This window comes from Amblyomma americanum, chromosome 1 (genome assembly GCF_052857255.1).
Source record: "Amblyomma americanum isolate KBUSLIRL-KWMA chromosome 1, ASM5285725v1, whole genome shotgun sequence".
Taxonomy (NCBI): domain Eukaryota; kingdom Metazoa; phylum Arthropoda; class Arachnida; order Ixodida; family Ixodidae; genus Amblyomma; species Amblyomma americanum.
The window spans coordinates 502,304,387-502,310,597 of record NC_135497.1 but is presented as its reverse complement, the minus strand read 5'-3'; positions in this window follow the sequence as shown (position 1 = coordinate 502,310,597).

Genomic DNA, 6,211 nt, shown 5'->3' with positions numbered 1-6,211 from the left:
GCAATGGACCTTTTTCTGGTAGCCTCATTCGCACGCGCCATGCGTGCCTAAGGAAAATGCTCGATCAGGTCGTTTCACCTCCTCTTCCAAAAATGAAATTCGTATGCCCGTATAGGCTACGAATGACGGGGCAGCGTTTATGTGCAGTAGCGCGTTTTCTAGGGCCATGCAGAGTAACACGTGCTACTAGCATACACCACACCAAAGCGTTAGGAAGGGGGCTGGTATCGGATGAAGTCTCTTCGCTTTGACTGGCCTTGCTGCACAAGTGCAAGGAGTGTAGCACTTTCGCATTAGTTTTGGAATTGCAGCGCGCGCCTGCGGCACTTCCATCCCTAATTGCTTTGCGAAATTGCCAGCATAGTGCAGCATGAGTTCTTGGCTGCTTTGCATTCCGGCTTCTCTCAGAAATCTTAAAATCTTCCGGAGATTTCGCGAGGCATTTCGCCAAAAAGAAAACGCTTTTCAAGCCTGGACTCCATGTGCGCGAAAGAGCGAGCGACGCGACAAGGCGGCACGGCGACGCTGGCTCCGTCGCTTGTGGGCAACCTCCATGCAAGCGAAGGCGGCAGGCGACGCGAACCCGCGACGTGCGCAGCGTACTCCGTGCTTTACGCACTCAAGCTTAGACACACGCCCGTAACCTGTTCTCTCTCTTAACATTTTGTGAGTGTGCCTCATAGTCAGGGCCAAAGGAATATTTCCTCTACGGCAGCGGTGTAGCGGCAGTGGAGATAACCAACGGCGTGCTTGCGGAGACGAAGTCACATCACGGGTTCACGGGGGAGGTGTGCTTCCGTTCGGGGCCTGTGCACTCCGGCTTAACAAAAACACTCCCATAAACTGTCACCGCAATCTGATTGTAAGTGAGCAAACTATAATTTACCAGTGAGAATGAGCGCCGCGGAGTGTTTCTGCACAGTTGGAGCGCAGCGGCACGATGGATCGAGAGCCGGTACCCGCGGCTCGACACGCATCTCTCCCTGCAGTGCGACAGCTCGCGTTGCCCGCTCCAAATGCTGTTAGCCCTCTGCACCCAACAAGTAGATTGTTTTAATTATTTAAATCATGCGGGTCTGCCTCTCAGCTACAAAACCAAATATTTTCTCGGCGGTGGCGATGACCAACACGACGGGCGGGTTTCGTGAGATGTACCCGTGAGAAACTTTGGACAAACCAGAAACGGCTTTGGGGGGGGGGGGGGGCTCTGATTGGCCAGTCGCCTGGGGGGCTTCCGGGTGACGAGCGAAATTTTCTGTGGGTGCAGATCCGAGCGACACAGCAAGCGACACATGCGTTTTACTTCGCGCGACGGCGTCGCTCGTCGCTTGCCGCCGTCGCCTTCCCGTGAGTTTTCGCGTACATGGAGTCCAGGCTTCAAGTGCAGCAATATGGCGGTGCCCACGCGTTGGTTGGAGAAGAAATGACCGCAGTCGTAGTGAAATTATGACAGTTATTTCTTAACTGTTCGTGGCGTCATAATTGCAAACAGACGGTCAAGTCGAGACCCATGACCAGCAATTCAACGGATATTAGTGTATCATCTGCGTGTAGAGATGTTGCGACTTTTTTTTTCAGTAAAACGACGAGTCCGTAGGATTGGCTGATGGCAACCCTTCATTGCGAGTTGCTGAATGAAAATGTTTCACGTGGTTCGGGATTCTGGCGTCCGTTGATGTCGATGGCTCGCAGTTGGCTGTAATTCGGCGACGACACCACTGCTACCAGCCAACTAAGTCTGCACTCGACAATTCCTTTTGGAAACAGCCAATTGCAAACTTCACTTGAACCGCCTCAACAAGAGTCCCTCGATGTTCTCGGCCTAGCGCAGGCCTGAGTTGTTCTTTCTTAAGCGGCGGTGGTCAATGCGCCCCCAACGTTTCTCTGCTGCGGGTTGGGAATGACGCGCACGCGGCGCTTTTTTGCAAAATGCTTGTGTGTCGTGCACTCCAGTGCACGAACCACTCACGAAATGACTGGAATATCTTGCGAATTCCAAGAGAAGCCAAAAGGCGACTCCTCTGGCTGGTAAGAAAAAAAAAAAAGAGCCAACCAACTGCAGTCATGTGAGTGCGGTGTGTTACCATTTCGGCATTTGTCAAGTTTGGCGTTCATTTGGGGGCTTTTGCCCGCGGCATTTACCATTCGTTCATTCTTGATCTCTTGCACATGTGTGCACGTACAACTGGTTGAATCTCTTGGTTACATACACCAATGCGTATGGATGTACACTCTGTGTAATCGGTGCCACCAATACTTGTACACGTTTGGTTTTGCTTACGGGTAAAACTGCGTCCACAATGCAATGGTATACGTAGAGAGAGCTGGGAGCTTTCTTTTTGCTTTCTGCTCAATGCAGTGTGATTCCAGGGAACCTCGATCGAGTTTGTCCTCATTGATAACATGACAAATGGCAGTGAGTGCCGAAGAATTGATGGTTATTTGATCGATTAATAGCACAAATTTCTAGGAGTCAATGACCGGGCTAAGTTGAATAGGACTCTTGTGTGCAGGCTCCGAGCGCTTAGTGCACATTCTGAGCAAAGAACAAAGCTTGTGAAAAAAATGAGTGCTCATCCAGAGCATGGTCCTTGGTTTTTGGAACTCAAATACTGTAAAAGCCCTGTCATTTACGATTTCTGAAATCATTGCTTAGGGTACCACCCGCGTTCTACCTGTAACTCTAGCCTAAAGACTGGTGAACTATATTATTGACTCTTTGTGCTTAATCAGCATATCACTTATGAAGCTAATTTTGCAAGAAGATGTCTTTGTATACACAGGCCCAGCTATTTAGCTCTACTCAAATAGGCAGTACAGCTTAAGGCCCAAGGGGCACAAACTTAGCACTGCTATGACACGCTGTTTGCGAAACCATGTGCTGGGACTACGCAGGTGCTTTATCCAGGAAAAAAAACATACCGAACAATTCTGGGGAAAAGCATTTAACGTTTATGAGCGCAATTTTTTCATATATTGTAAGCTTTCACTACAACAATCAAGATATCTGCAGACATCCCGTCGGCAGGCTTGCACTCTTTTTAGTATTAGCGTTTTTGCTCTCCTCAAAAGCTTTCCCTACTGGTTTTCTATGGCAATCTTAACTGCTCGATGCGATGGATGAAAAGAATCTAAAAGAAAGATTTTGCTACACATCGAAAGAATGGACCATTATCTTCAATATTTGTACACCACTATCTTACAGTTTTTCAGTTTACAAAATCTTTGTCAACAAATGTTGAGCATGGTCATATATCGCAGAAAGACACTCCGCATATAAAATCGCTGCATGGTGTGAAGGAAAGAGGCCATATCTTCGCTTCTGCAGTGTTCATATGGCATTGCTTTGACTGCAACGGATTGAGCCCGGGAGCGACTCAGCCGCAACTGACATCCAGAAAAACTGAGGCATTGAGATGAGACCTTCGAAGATCTTCGAGACCAATGGCTTCGACGAAACTGATAGCATTGGTCACTTTCTTCCACTTCTCTTTGTTCGGTGGGACCAGCTCTTTCTTGGAACGGAGATCTCAGATGGGCAGAAGAAAAAGAGGGAAAAGTTGTGCGCGATCTGTGTCATACTGAAGTTCACCAGCTAGCTATCTCATTAACTTTTCCTACTTAAAAAAGCAGTACACAATCTGGGTAATGTGGCATCAGACGATAAAGTGTACTTTCGTTGGAGTTAGAATCACCTCCGATATGTCCCTTTAACATTCGTAGATGGTCACTTCAGCACGGAATCTTCCAGCCGCAGAGCGAATGCGTGACATCAACCTCGCTGCTTTCTAGTCGACCCGTCAGCATACATCCTGTAAATGGGTTAGTCGATGATGCAGAACGCTGCTAGAAATAGGTACCACACGTGTGCGCTGCAAAACAATTTACACCAAAGGAAATATTCACAAGTGTCACAAGACTGCTGCGAAAAGTCACGAAGAGCGAAAAAGAACTGAGTTGAGGCTCAAAACTTTTTTTTTATTGCAAGAATACGAAAGAGGAAAACCAAACAACAAACTACAGAGACGTCTATTGTCGGAATCTGTCAGCTGCCGATGTTAGGACTAGAAGGGTGTACTCTGCAGCGTGGGCAGTGAAATAAGGTGCAAGTTCCCACATCATGAAGTGCGCGAGACTGCAATCGGTAGCTCTTTGGTACAAATCAGCTCGCGAACGGAGCTGACAATCGCCCGCACCCACACCAGACAATCGGCTTCAAAAACCCGCTGGCACCGTTCGTTTGTATTGCGATGCACGCGAATATATACTTCGGTCCAGCCGTGCATTTACTTCTCCCGCACTGAAGCAGGCATGCCTTCGTTGACGCGTCGTCAATGTTACCTAGCTCGCAATATGGTTATGCACACAAGAATGGGAAGCAGCGACTACAGCATGCTGCAACAACGCTCACTCCCGCGAACGCAACTGGACGCAAACAAGAAAGTTGTTCTCGAGTTTCTCCTCTACGGTAAAGATGATAAGCAATACTCACCCAAGAACTTGATGATTGTTCGCCCATAGATCTCCAGGCCGCCGGAAAGCGTCGCTGACCTGCAGATGTTCTGGATACGGAGAAAGACTTGTAAAGCACGAGAGGTAATTAAAGCGCATGTGTCAAGGCGAGAAATCTCTAGGAGATGCGAAGATCGTTGGATAGACGAAGGCTCAAAAACAAGCCTCACAAATGCATCGCACCTTGCCGTCGTACAAGATAACTGGAACAGCGAAGCGCATGCGGGCTCTTGCGACGCGTGCCTTCGCCATCTGTCCACGAAGCTTCTCGGTGTGCGCAGCTTGGGAGCATTGCTGAAAGGAAGAAAATTAAGGTCGGGGCTCAATATTTGGGGGGGGGGGGGGGGGAAGCTGAGCGGCCAATGTTGCTAGAAACGAATTGCGCCCTGGACGGCTGCATCCAGACTGGGTACGTGATGGGACTGATGCTCACCTTCCCAGAATATGGCGCGCACGTGTAACAAACCATCCGAACCAGATTTCCTCACCGAGCGGCTGAACAGGTGTAATGTGAAAATAGTATTGGCCAGGCCATGAAGGTTAGATGCCGAAGATCTGCTTAAATTCGAATAATAAAGAAGTGCACGTCTATTGTAAGATACCAAATCACTTGAAAGAGGCCACATATGTTTCTTCGACATATATCAAGTTTTGTTCTCCAGTAAATATGAAAGCCTGTTATTCTGTTTCATATGTTCGGTGCCCTGTGCGCACTGCATTTCAGAGAAATAAGAAAGAGAAAGAAGTTATCGAAAAATGGCACCTCAAAACTCCTACCACCGACCATGAACTCCACATTGAAATGTGCTACATCTCAAGGGCATACACGCTGCCGCGTTGTTTCCAGTGTGGCATGCGGTCACAATGCATTATACGGCCATGTGCTGTGCGTGGTCAGCCCACATTAAAGAACACCAGGTGGTCGAAAGTTACCAGGAGCTGCCCTCTACGGTGTCTCTTCCACACTTATTTTACTCCCTTCATCTGTCCTGCCATCTGGCACCTGGCAGCTGCCTGTGGTTGTTGGTAGGTCTTCCGGGAAGACAGGCGTCACCATTGAGTAATGCCGTCACATCCTTCAGGGAATGGAAATTGTGACCGTGTGAAGTCATAACGAGACCACGGGGCTTCATTGTCTCGAACAAGCAAATTGATGACAAACTACGCCAGATTTTTTTCGTGATGAGGTTTCTAACGTCGCATTCATATGAGATACACTGAATGCAATGGCCTCGTAATAGAGCTGCCGCTTCGAATTAGGGGGGCGCTGGTTCCAATCCCCTCTAGTGCCTCAGGGTACCTACCAGTTTTCTGATATGTACAACATTGCCTCAGCCTGGTGCTCTTTTTCTGGGGTGAAGTGCCCGAGGAAAAGGTATCCTAAAAAGGTACCTAACAAAGAAAAAGTACCTCAAAAACTTGGTTGCTTTTGAAAGTATCGTTAGAAAGAGCAGACGAATGCGATCATCAGGAACATTTTTTTACATTGCTGAACTAGTTTTTGTTTTGAGTTTAGACTTTCGACATTTCCAACATGAGGGACCTGACTGAATCTAATCCGTTTTACTATAGCGTATAGTTTTCAATGCATTCTTCACAAGAGATTATGACGACATATTAGGGACAAACTTTCAACGGAAAGTGGAAGGGAGGATGGCAGCAAGGCATAGCTAAATGCATTTCATGCTCTTAAAGATAG